The 13494-nt window shown below is 43.7% G+C and overlaps 1 protein-coding gene across 4 annotated transcripts in view; it reads left to right on the top strand.

Annotated features, from left to right (window-relative positions):
* The window catches only part of LOC101736773 (dual specificity calcium/calmodulin-dependent 3',5'-cyclic nucleotide phosphodiesterase 1), a 511722-nt gene that overhangs the window by 236518 nt on the left and 261710 nt on the right, over positions 1 to 13494 (top strand). The gene's annotated exons all lie outside the window — the stretch shown is intronic.

Genomic DNA, 13494 nt, shown 5'->3' with positions numbered 1-13494 from the left:
CAAATCCTTATAATTCTTCTGTGCCCATGTATGTAACTAAGCTCCTCCTAAACTGCTGAACCGATTGGATGAATTTTTTTGTGTCTATTCAAGTTAATTCAAGTGGATTTTGTGTCTATTCAAGTGAAATAAAATTTTCAAATTTAAGATGTCTGTCGGGTGCGCTAGTATTAGAATTTATATTTTTTTAGCCTGCTGATCCTAATCAGAATGTTAGAGCAGAGTTATTAGTCTATGATTTTTTAAGTGTTTTAAGACAATTGAAAGTTTTGATGTTAATAAAAATTAGATTCACAAGCTCTGTTACATGTAGACCGATAGATACAGAAATACAAAATATTTATGTGAATTTTCAGTATGTATATTTAAAAAAGAAATTCAACGAGCTTGTTATTCTTAGTAATAATATTGGTTGTTAATATGATAATGCTTTAAAATAGAAAGATCTTTCAATCGACGTACGAAGCACGTTCTGTGTGTAAAGGATTTCACAATTTAATATAGATACCACATTCGAGCTTGTAGAGTGATAAGTACGTACATATACTGGTGACGAAATCCCCAAACTTATCGTACTGTTATAACAATCTTGTTTTTTTTTTTATAAATGCTTAATTGGGTGGACGACCTCACAGCCCACCTGGCACTAAGTGCTTACTGGAGCCCATAGACATCTACAACATAAATGCGCCACCCACCTTGAGATATAAGTTCTAAGGTCTCAAGTATAGTTACAACGGCTGCCCCGCCCTTCAAACCGAAACGCATTACTGCTTCACGGCAGAATTAGGCAGGGTGGAGGTACCTACCCGTGCGGACTCACAAGAGGTCCTATCTCGTAGGTATTCATTTCTAGAAAAGGACGTAGATATAAATGTATAATAAATTTATTTAATAATTTAAATAATTAAATTAATGTTGTCGATGCTGAATATTTCAAGGGCTTTCAAAATCCATTAAAGTATTTATCGAATAATAATCATACTAAAATACACCAGAAATTCAAAACAGAAAAGAATGTATGAACAAACAAAACTCTCTGTCCGTCAAATTTTAGTTTCAACTAATCGAATTAAAGCAGTAATTTCGGATAGTGCTTTATGTTTGTTCAGCAAGAACTTTATTTATTGGGTAATTGCTAATCTTATTCAGAACAAATTAACAGTCAAAAATTACAGTACAGGTACTTCAAAAGAAGAATGCACTATAGAAAACGAATACAAAGGATATCCAATTATATCGGATAATGTTTTCGCTCAGTAACCTGACGGCCTTAATGTTGTTATTGGGATATTTTGTAGATGCGAGATTTATTTAAATCTTTTTTTTATGATTGAAGGGTTACTGGTGGCCCGGAGGTCTTTTCAGTTTTATGAGGACAGGTGGGCGAGCAAAGGCTCAGCCATAAGGGGTGTGTTTAGCTAACAGCTGCCCGAGTGCCCCCGAAGGAGACCTAGCAGCTCAAGAGCAGCTGCTTCGCGATTGAATCTACTACTGGATCAGAATCGCAACCCGCTGACAACATCCGACGAGAAACTCAGCGGGTTGATGTATGGGTTCAACTCGGCAATTAGCATAAGCCGACAGCGAACAACTACCATGTTCTTGCTCAGTTCTGTAACAACTACTACATTATTTAGACTAAATAATGTATGAGTTTAACTAGTGTGAATGTAACCTGTTATAGGCTTTTGATAAATTTATATATCACTTAAGATTTTCTTTATTCTGCAGTTTTTTCTTCCCCCCATCTACAATTTCTCACATCATAGCTAGGCTCGTATTAATTTCGATGCAGCGTTTAAAAAGAAAAGTCTATTGAAATGTTGTAAAAAGATCCCTTACCCGAATTTTCTCGTTGTATCTTTTCCTTATTTCCTTAGCACACGAATTCCGAATTGTATAGCGTTCACTATTTCACTGCAAAATCTGCAAATCACGTTCAACCAGTGTCATAGGAAATCTGGCGTCAGCGTCATTATCCAACACACAATATACAATAATTCAGTGGCGTATACCATGTATTAAATTTCACCGTATTTGCATGACCCACTTTGCTTCTATTGCATAGTTATAACTAGCACAAAATCCAGGGTAATAATAGCGGACGCAAATTATGGACATCAATATTACTGTTATCAAAATTATAAACAGTTGAATCAATAGTAAAGTGACGACGTTATAGACTATAATATGAAGGTAGGATAATTGATAAGGAGCAAAAAAAAACTACAACTAAAGTTGTATTAATAAAATTGGGTACGAGAGTAATAGCGAAATATTATCACTTTGCAATCCTTAACTTGACTCCATACGGAAAAGGGATGTTCTTGCCGATATTCTCGTTCTCACGGCTTGTTCAGGACTTTTGGGTCTACGGAAGGACTTCGGGTCTCTCTATATTTGGTACCGTATGTGTCATACGTTTGTATGTCACTTTTCCATTTATTAACGGCTCACCTGTCACCGGATAAGAGTTCATGCATAGTATCTGGAATAGCTACGTTAGTCTGCAATGTGTTTCTAGAGATCTAATTGACACATACCATCCGGCCCCAAAATTAATTCCACTGTGTCCATACCGAGCGCTATGACGAGAAAAGACTTCTCAGCCTTGGGCCACAGCTTGATTGTGTCTCGGATATTGCCCATATAATGAGTGAACGTGACTATTTAACATCACGTGAGCTTAAAAAAGTAATAAAAAGCTTTGCTTTTTTTTGAACGCAGATGGCATTGTTGACGAGAACAAGCCGAATGACGAGATCAAGGATCTAGTGAATTGAATTTTTTTATTAGGCATTACAATTGACAACCTAACATCTATACGTTATGTAAAAAAGCCTCTTTTTAAAGTATTTAGTTCATAGACGATAACATTAAAGATACAATAGGGAAAATTTCGAATCACTACAAGCTGCAAAACCAAACAGATAAATAATAGTAAAGTTGTCGAAACTTTAACTCCATTGAATTTAATCTCGTCTTCGGTTAACTAGATCCTACAACAATACGAAGATTGAATGATAAACAGAAGCTCTTTGAAGTTTCAAGGTCTTCGAGATATTTCTTGTTGTTTCTAAAATGCTGAAGAGGTTTTTCTGTTAGATTTTGAGCCAGTTCATTTGATTATCTTTTTGCAGAGACGGCGAACGGGCAAATTTATTCTTTTATTATATTTATGCTCACAATGTGAATATGTCCACTGACTTTGAAACTGAAGGCCTTGAAACTCAATAGTATAATAATTACGCAAATTTAATTTTGTTGCGCCTTCATTTTTTATCACACAATATTATTTGTTTATCGTGGAACTCATTTATGAACAAGAATCATTCAAGAACTTATCGTACATAGTCATTAAAAAAAATTGTATCTGCCTGTGTAATTTGAACACCAGCAAATCTGCATCGCTCAATACGTGTGTACTAGACATCTTTAGGCCACGATGTATTAAATTTTTTATTTTGTATTTTATTGAATTGTTGGGTGGATGATTCATATCTCAAGAGATATGAGTTCTAAGGTCTTAGATAGCTACAACGGCTGCCCCACCCTTCAAACCGAAACGCATTACTGCTTCACGGCAGAAATAGGCAGGGCGGTGGTACCTATCCGCGCGGACTCACACGACATCCTACCACCAGTAGTTACGCAAATTATGATTTTGCGGGTTTGATTTTTATCACACGATGCTATTCTTTCACCGTGGAAGTCAATCGTGAACAATTGTTAAGTACGTATTTCTTTAAAAAAATTGGTACCCACCCGCGGGATTCGAACACCGTTGCATCGCTAGATACGAATGCACGACATCTTGTCCTTTAGGCCACGACGACTCTTTAAACGATATGCTTATAGGGTTTCATTGTAGAAAAAGTTAATGAATTAAGCCAAAATGCTTTTCATACTACGTATCACTCCTCCTGGTGTAGTATTACTCAATGCTGAAAGTTGTGACCAGCCTTCTGTAGCCCTTTCTGTCGCACGATCTTTCTCCATCTGTTTCTGTTTCTAGCGATGTCGAGGGCGTTGTGAAATATGGAATAAACAGCGATGCCGATCTGGTCAGACCAACGTATTAGTTACTCAGTAAGGACTCTTTTAAAATTGTAATTTACTATTGTACGTACAATATTATATGCTCAAGGTAAACAATATTTAAAATGATTGATGATGACAGAGCAATACAATAGTTGATTTAAACTCTAATTGATTTCGCAGAGGCTGAAATTGTAAAAATACATCAGCTATCTCAAATTATACCGAAGAGACTTCGCTTCCTAATTATCAAATGTAAACCGCTATCGCCTTATATAAACAGTGATTTCACTGTCAATAAATTTAAACGAACACAATTTAAAAGCATAAATCCTTAATTAATGGAAGGATTGCTATTAAAATGTTTAGTTGCGTTTAGTCATCAAAGTCGGGGTTGTTGATCAAGGATGTTTGCATTCCCTGATTAATGCGGATTATTTATCAAATAGAAATAACGGATACATTACGAAAGCTCTTCACTTTTAATTACATGACGGATGAACAAGGGTTTAAAGTCCGCAGCTTACTGGAAAAGCCAGTGATATCAAACTTACTGTTCTAATTTCGAGAATCCATCCTCGTGAATCTCAGGCATTAATAATTAAAAGTACATTGTAGTACTCTAAAACAATTATTAATATAATTAAATATTTTTTTGCCCTTGTAGGCAGACGATACGGCCCACCTGATGGTGAGAGTCATTACCGTCGCTCATCGACTTCAGCAATGCCAGGGGCAGAGCCAAGCCGCTGCCTACTTCTTTCTTGCATTGTAAAGTCTCATACATTTCAGAGAGTGAGGTGATTTATTCCTGAATGCGATAAAACCTCATAGGCTATCTCATTACCGTCGGAAATTTGGTGCTACTGCTCGACCTTCGACCCCGGTCGAAGACCTAGAGATAGACCCAGGACAAGGTAAAAGGACGTAGTGCTGAAGGACAAAAGAGAATGCAATGTTGCTGACGAGGATGTCGAAGACAGAGCGAAGTGGAGGAGTAAAGTGAGGAAAGCTGTCCCCACCACCATGTGGGATCAATAGCTGGGATGAGAGAGAGGCTATCTCATTTAACTATCCTCAGTCCTTTGATACCCAGCGCTGGCCATAGGCCTCCTCTTTTTTTTGCCATAATGTTCAATCGCCCGCCATTCTCATCTACGTCCGTCCCACCGTCCTGGCTACGTGGCTACGTACGTCATCGGTCTACCGTACCATAGGTCTTTCGGTACCTCTACGACTTAATCTAATCTTGGCCACCTGTTTTTAGTGAAATAATTTATCCCATATGAACTTTATCTTACGTTTAGCGGCAATCGCTGTTTTACATCTGACTAGCTTTGCCCGCGACTTCGTTGGCGTGGAATAGTTCACAAATAATGCTTTATTTTAGAACAAATATGGTTAACTTAGAAAACGTTATAGTGAGTCAACCTTAACATATAGACATATGCTGTCGCGGACTTTTTTTAGATCTTTCAAAAGGGAACAATTCTCTCATACATTACTGTAGCGAAACTTTAACCGTTTCCGCAGCGCACGCAGTAGAAGCTCTCAAAAGGGATTAAAACCCCGATTTTGAAACATTCTTTATTGGTGCTCCGCTTGTATTGGTCTTAGCGTGATGTTATATTATAGCTTATATCTTTCCTCGATAAATGGGCTATCTAACACTGAAATATTTTTTCAAATCGGACCAGTAATTCCTGAGATTAGCGCGTTCAAACAAACAAACTCTTCAGCTTTATAATATTAGTATAGATATAAAGGTGATTTATGTGTATGTATGCAAGAGCTTACCAAAGTCTATTTCGGCATGTAGACCCAACGTTTGGGTGGAAAAACTTGTAGATGCGGCTTGGTGACTTTTTAGCTCTACAATCTCATCCCTCAAGGCTAGCGACAGAATTCATAGTTTTAATAGGTCAAATACTATGTAGTTGTTTAAGATTTATAACATGCAACTTATAACAAATTATTACAATATAAAACTAAGTCGATGCTATTAAGTATAACTTTGTTTATAAGCTACACAACTTTGTAGTCAGCAAATGTGACAAACGTAAGTCAGAAATGTAAACAGCAAAAGTATGCCTAATTCCCTAAACTCATATTTCCTTCGAAGCGTAAAATGTTGTGTTGAGTAAGTAATACAATATTTTACGATGTTTCTTTGCATTGTAGGCACAGTAAAAATTTTTGATTTATACTTTTTGTTGAGTGTTTAAACCTAGCAGTCGCAGTGAAGGCGGGTAATTGGATTCTACAATGTATTTAATGCGAATGTGCCGGGAATTAGTGACCATTAATATTTTATAGGCTTCCCCTGTAATTTGAAACGAATTAAACTTCATGATATAACGACTTTTGTAGCTTTCAGCTGTTCTAGGGGATCCCGGAGCAAAAAATTACAGGGAGTAGATTTATCGTAAAATCTATTTTTTTTTTATTGCTTAGATGAGTGGACGATTTCACAGCCCACCTGGTTTTAAGTGGTTACTGCAGCCCATAGACATCTACAACGTAAATGCGCCACTCACCTTGAGATATAAGTTCTAAGGTCTCAAATATAGTTACTGGAGTTACTGGAGACGGTAGTTAGTACAAATACTAGTGGTAGGACCTATTGTGAGTCCGCGCGGGTAGGTACCACCGCCCTGCCTATTTCTGCCGTGTAGAACTTACGTCTCAAGGTGGGTGGTGCATTTACGTTGTAGATGTCCATGGGCTCCAGTAACCACTTAACACCAGGTGGGCTGTGAGCTCGTCCACACGCCTAGGCAATAGAAAATAAAAAAGAGAGAAAACAATAAGAGATAAATTAGAAAACATTAGCTCGTTGTTGTTGATTGAAAAATAATAGCTTAAAAAAATTAACAAAACACACTTTTATAGAAAATCCAACTAAAATTTTTTTAATAAATCTGAATTAAAAATAGTGTAAGAAAAAATGATTTTATTGTAAAAAAGCGTGGGGTGTATTTTGTTAGATTTTTTTAACTATTTTTAATTTTTTTGTTGAATTTCAATTTTTTTATTTTTTTTTAATATGAATTGTCGTCGGTGCTTTATTAAGTATACCAAATTTCCTTCGACCTTTTGAAGGGGTCAAAATCATGTTCAAATATTCCGTTACTAACATACATAGTAGCAGTAATGAAGCAGTAATGCGTTTCGGTTTGAAGGGTGGGGCAGCCGTTGTAACTATTATAAGACCTTAGAACTTATATCTCAAGATGGGTGGCGCATTTACTTTGTGGATGTCCATGGGCTCCAGTAAGCACTTACACCAGGTGGGGTGTGAGCTCGTCCACCTATCTAAGCAATAAAAAATAAATAAAAAAATTATGGAGTAGGTAGATAGGTAGGTTCTTCTTCTACAATTACTTCTACTACAATTATTAATCTTAATTATAAACAGTTACAATAAGTCACATCGCTTCGTTTCCGAACCGTATTCGATACCAATAATTAATCCTTAATATCCTCGTTACAATTGTGCAAAAATATTTTCACGATAGCAGTTAATTATATAGTTATTTACCAGCATATTAATTAGAATAGACTTCCGCCAAGAAGCAATAATAATTAATCATAAATCGTAAGATTTGATTAAAACTCGTACAACGGGAGCTGATTATAAATAGCGCTTTATTGCCGAGCTAACGATCAATTAATAACATTGAGTGAAATTAGAAAACATTAGCTCGTTGATGTTGATTGAAAAAATAATAGTTTAAAAAAACTAACAAAATAAGCTTTTATAGAAAATCCAACTAAAAAAAAGAAAATAAATTTTATTAAATTTGAATTAAAAATAGTGTAAGAAAAAAGGATTTTATTGTAAAAAAGCGTGGGGTGTTTTTTGTTAGTTTTTTTAAACTATTTTTCATTTTTTAGCAGAATTTCAATTTTTTTAATTTTTTTTTAGTATGAATTGTCGTCGGTGCTTTATTAAGTATACCAAATTTCCTTCGACCTTTTGAAGGGGGTCAAAATCATGTTCAAATATTCCGTTACTAACATACATAGTAGCAGTAATGAAGCAGTAATACGTTTCGGTTTGATGCATTCTCGCTCACGACTCGGTCGTGCGCGGACGTGCTTTCCGATCCGTGGCCCGCTTGCGAGCCGCGTCTCTGAACTCACAGTTGTGCTCGACAGTGTAGTGACCGTGAATACATCGTGCGTACAATTCGGTAGTGCGGACGTGCCGATCCGTTGGTCGCTTGCGATCTGCGTATCGAGGTCCATTTTTGTGCGCTAAAGTTTTGTAACCGCGAACCCACCCTTACCAACTGCCTTTTTCAAGGCAAAACCAATCGCTACGTTCAGCTTCCTGTGGCACTCACAGGCTAGCGATTTCCTAACCCTTCCCAAAAACAACAGTCTTTTTCAAGACTAGACCCCCGCTCGCGATTCTGCCTGCTGTAGCACTATACAGCCCGAGCGGGTTCCTTTCCTTTTCCCCGCCGATTGCCGTTTTCACGGCATAGGCATTCCCCCCCCCTGCTCCTTGCTGTCCTGCAGCACAGGGGGGTTACAAATCCTATCCGGGGCCTCGCCTTTCGGCGAGTTCAACAAAAGTCCCGGGGCCGCCCCCCCCGGGCAAGAAGACAGCAAGATGAGTGAAGATTGTGTCAGTGAAAGTGCTAGTGACATTGTCGGGTTCCTCCGGGATAGGTACCCGTCAATTAGGGCCGAGTACTTAGCGTATAGGGCCTCCCGTGGCAATCCCTCCCCCCCCGCGTCCGTCGCCGCGTATTTCAACCGTGCCTCGGAGGCACGCCGCGCGCCCCCCGCCGCCGCGTTAAGTTCGAGCGCACGTTCCAACGATGCGACTCACGAAGCGCCTAGCGCTACCCCCACCCCCGCGCCCGCGTCGGTTACGTCATCACGCGCTACGTCCGCCGCGACCTCGATCATTTCAAGTTCAGGCTCCGATACCGAATCGGAGATGGATTTCGAATCCGCGTCAAGCCCTCAGCCTGGAACTTCGGATGGGTTCCAAACCGTAACGCGCGGTAAAAAGCGTACTCGCGCCGTGGAGTCCCGGAACTCCACGACAAAACAAACGAAATCCGCGTCCGCCTCTCGACCAAAAGTAGTAGTAACACCGGAGTCGGACTCCGCGCGCCGCGTAACCCCACCGCCGCGTCCCAAGCCCGCGCCCGCTCCCAAAGTAGCTGCCCCGCCCCCGCTGATACTTCAAGAGAAGACAGCGTGGAATCGCGTGTCCCAGGCCCTTCAGGCAAATAAAATTAACTACACCCATGCGCGTAACGTCGCGCATGGGATTCAGATCAAGGTCGCAACGCCGGGCGACCATAGGGCCCTCTCAGCATACCTCCGAAAGGAGAACATAGGTTTCCACACCTATGCTCTTCAGGAGGACCGCGAGCTCCGCGTAGTAATACGCGGAGTCCCTAAGGAGCTAGAAATAGACTACATTAAGGAGGATCTGACCGCTCAGGCCCTCCCGATAGTTAGTGTGCACCGGATGCACAGCGGGCGGGGCAAACAGCCCTATAATATGATACTCGTGGCGTTAGAACCCACCCCGGAGGCCAAAAAGAAGATCGCATGTCTCACGACAATTTGCGGCCTATCCGGGATATCGATCGAAGCCCCCCATAAGCGTGGCACTCCCGGGCAGTGCTACAGGTGCCAACTCTATGGCCACTCGGCGCGTAATTGCCACGCGCGCCCCCGCTGCGTGAAATGCCTCGGCGATCACGCTACGTTAGATTGCGTTAGAGATAGGGAAACCGCGACCGAACCTCCCAGCTGTGTCCTATGCCTTAAGCAAGGGCACCCCGCGAATTACCGTGGATGTCCCAGGGCTCCGCGAAAACGCCCAACCCACCCAGCTCCGCGAACCGTCGGCCCAAAGACTTCGGCACCCTCAGTGCCGAAACCTGCCTTCGTGCCGGCTGCAGTTCCCACGGTTTCAGCGTGGAAAAAGCCGCTGCCGTATACGAAGGCGGGAACGCAAACCGCACCCCCGCCCCCGCTCGCGACACGCCCCGCGCCTCAGCCCCTGCTCGCACCTCGCCCCGCGCCCGCGTTCCGTCCCCCGCAACCCTCTGCCGCCAACGACTTCGCGCTCGTGCGCGACTTCGTCACCGCGGTGAACTTCGACCGTCTGCGATCGTTCGCTGACGCTATCCGTAGGTCGACAACCCCCGAACAGCGGCTCGCGGCCGCGTTCGATCACATGGACGTTTATGAGTCCGTGTCGCGTACGTTATAAAATCTTTACCGGTAATCAATGGCGCAAAAAGGTAGAGAAAAACCGTATTCCCTTACGTTAGCATTCTACAATGCTAACGGACTCGCGCGGCAACGCGATCAAATTTTCGAATTCCTCCGCGATAATCTTGTAGATATTCTATTAGTGCAGGAAACCTGTCTGAAGCCCTCGCGTCGCGACCCGAAAGTCGCGAATTACGTCATGGTTAGGAATGACAGACTCACCGCCTCCAAAGGCGGGACTGCCATTTACTATAGGCGGGCCCTGCACGTTGTCCTTCTCGATACTCCCTCGCTCTCACATATCGAGGCGTCAGTGTGCCGTATCTCGCTGACGGGACACCAGCCGATCGTCATCGCATCCGTTTATCTCCCCCCGGACAAGCCCCTTCTGAGCAGTGACATCGAGTCACTGTTCGGCATGGGAGACTCCGTCATCCTGGCAGGCGATTTAAATTGCCACCACACTAGGTGGAACTGCCATCGTACTAACGTTAACGGTAGGCGTCTCGACGCGTTTATAGACGACCTCACCTTTGAAATAGTCGGTCCCCCAACTCCAACATGTTATCCGTATAACATCGCGCTCCGTCCGAGCACTATAGACCTGGCATTGCTTAGGAACGTAACTCTGCGCTTGCGTTCCATCGAAGCAATGTCAGAGCTCGACTCAGACCACCGACCTGTCGTTATGCAGCTCGGTCGCCCCCACAACCCAGTCACTGTTACGAGGACCATGGTGGATTGGAATAAGCTGGGCACGTGCCTAGCCGACACCGCTCCGCCAATCCTCCCTTACGGCCCGGATTCGAATCTATCCCCCGAGGGCACCGTCGAATCCATAAACATCATTACCGATCACATATCTTCCGCGATCATTAGATCTTCTAAAGAAGTCGATGTGGAGGACAGCTTCCACCGCATCAGACTGTCCCCCGATCTTAGGAATCTCTTAAGAGTTAGGAACGCGGCAATCCGGGCCTACGATCGTCTTCCCACGCATTCAAACCGGATTCGGATGCGTCGTCTACAACGCGAAGTCCACTCCCGCTTAAGCGACGCGCGTAACGATAATTGGCATAGTTATTTAGAACAACTCGCGCCCTCCCACCAAGCATACTGGCGACTAGCTAGGACTCTCAAATCCGAAACTACCGCTACTATGCCTCCCCTCGTACGCCCTTCAGGCCAACCACCGGCATTCGATGACGATGACAAGGCTGAGCTGCTGGCCGATGCACTGCAAGAGCAGTGCACCACCAGCACTCAACACGCGGACCCCGAACACACCGAGTTAGTCGACAGGGAGGTCGAGCGCAGAGCTTCCCTGCCGCCCTCGGACGCGTTACCCCCCATTACCACTGACGAAGTTAGAGACGCGATCCACAACCTACAACCTAGGAAGGCACCCGGCTCCGACGGCATCCACAACCGCGCGCTTAAACTCTTGCCAGTCCAACTGATAGCAATGTTGGCTACAATTTTAAATGCCGCTATGACGCACTGCATCTTTCCCGCGGTGTGGAAAGAAGCGGACGTTATCGGTATACATAAGCCGGGCAAACCGACAAACGAAACTTCTAGTTACCGTCCGATTAGTCTCCTCTCGACGATAGGAAAAATTTACGAACGGCTCCTTAGGAAACGCCTCTGGGATTTTGTTACCGCGAACAAAATTCTCATAGACGAACAGTTCGGATTCCGCTCAAAACACTCGTGCGTACAACAAGTGCACCGCCTCACGGAGCACATTCTGATAGGACTAAATAGGCGTAAACAAATCCCGACCGGCGCCCTCTTCTTCGACATCGCGAAGGCGTTCGACAAAGTCTGGCACAACGGTTTAATTTATAAACTATACAACATGGGAGTGCCAGACAGACTCGTGCTCATCATACGAGACTTCTTGTCGAACCGTTCGTTTCGATATCGAGTAGAGGGAACTCGTTCTCGTCCCCGTCAACTGACCGCCGGAGTCCCGCAAGGCTCCGCGCTCTCCCCGTTATTATTTAGTTTGTATATCAATGATATACCCCGGTCTCCGGAGACCCATCTAGCGCTCTTCGCCGATGACACGGCTATCTACTACTCGTGTAGGAAGATGTCGCTGCTTCATCGGCGACTCCAGATCGCAGTAGCCACCCTGGGACAGTGGTTCCGGAAGTGGCGAATAGACATCAACCCCACGAAAAGCGCAGCGGTGCTCTTCAAAAGGGGTCGCCCTCCGAACATCACTTCGAGCATCCCACTCCGTAGTAGGCGCGCAAACACCTCCGCCGTTAGTCCCATCACTCTCTTTGGCCAGCCCATTCCGTGGGTCTCGAAGGTCAAATATCTAGGCGTCACCCTCGACAGAGGGATGACATTCCGTCCCCATATAAAAACGGTACGCGACCGCGCCGCGTTTATTCTAGGACGACTCTATCCAATGCTTTGTAGTCGAAGCAAACTGTCCCTCCGTAATAAGGTAACTCTCTACAAAACTTGTATACGCCCCGTCATGACGTATGCAAGCGTAGTGTTCGCTCACGCAGCCCGCACCAACTTGAAATCCCTTCAGGTTATCCAATCACGATTCTGCAGGATAGCCGTCGGAGCGCCTTGGTTCCTTAGGAATGTGGATCTCCACGACGACCTGGAGCTCGACTCTTTTAGTAAGTATCTACAGTCGGCATCGCTGCGCCACTTTGAGAAGGCGGCACGACATGAGAACCCTCTCATCGTAGCCGCTGGAAATTACATACCCGACCCAGTAGACCGAATGGTAAACCGTCGACGTCGCCCAAAGCACGTCATTACGGATCCTCCTGATCCATTAACGGTGCTTTTAGGCACCACAAGCACCGGTCACCGTCCTCGTCGAACCCGTCGCTTGCGACGAAGGGCTCGACGAGCGAACTAACCCATAGACACAGCCCACTGAGTTTCTCGCCGGATCTTCTCAGTGGGTCGCGTTTCCGATCCGGTGGTAGATTCTGCGAAGCACTGCTCTTGCTAGGGTCAGTGTTAGCAACTCTCCGGTTGAGCCCCGCGAGCTCACCTACTAACGTTAGGGTGAAGCTGAAATAGCCTCTCAAGGCTATCAGCATAGGTAGGAAAAAAAAAAAAAAAAAAAAAAAAAAACCGGTTTGATGGGTGGGGCAGCCGTTATAACTATACTGAGACCTTAGAACTTATATCTCAAGATAGGTGGCGCATTTACGT

This window comes from Bombyx mori, chromosome 4, assembly GCF_030269925.1.
Source record: "Bombyx mori chromosome 4, ASM3026992v2".
Taxonomy (NCBI): Eukaryota; Metazoa; Arthropoda; class Insecta; order Lepidoptera; family Bombycidae; genus Bombyx; species Bombyx mori.
The sequence above is the reverse complement of the archived record's forward strand: the minus strand, read 5'-3'. Positions and strand labels throughout refer to the sequence as shown.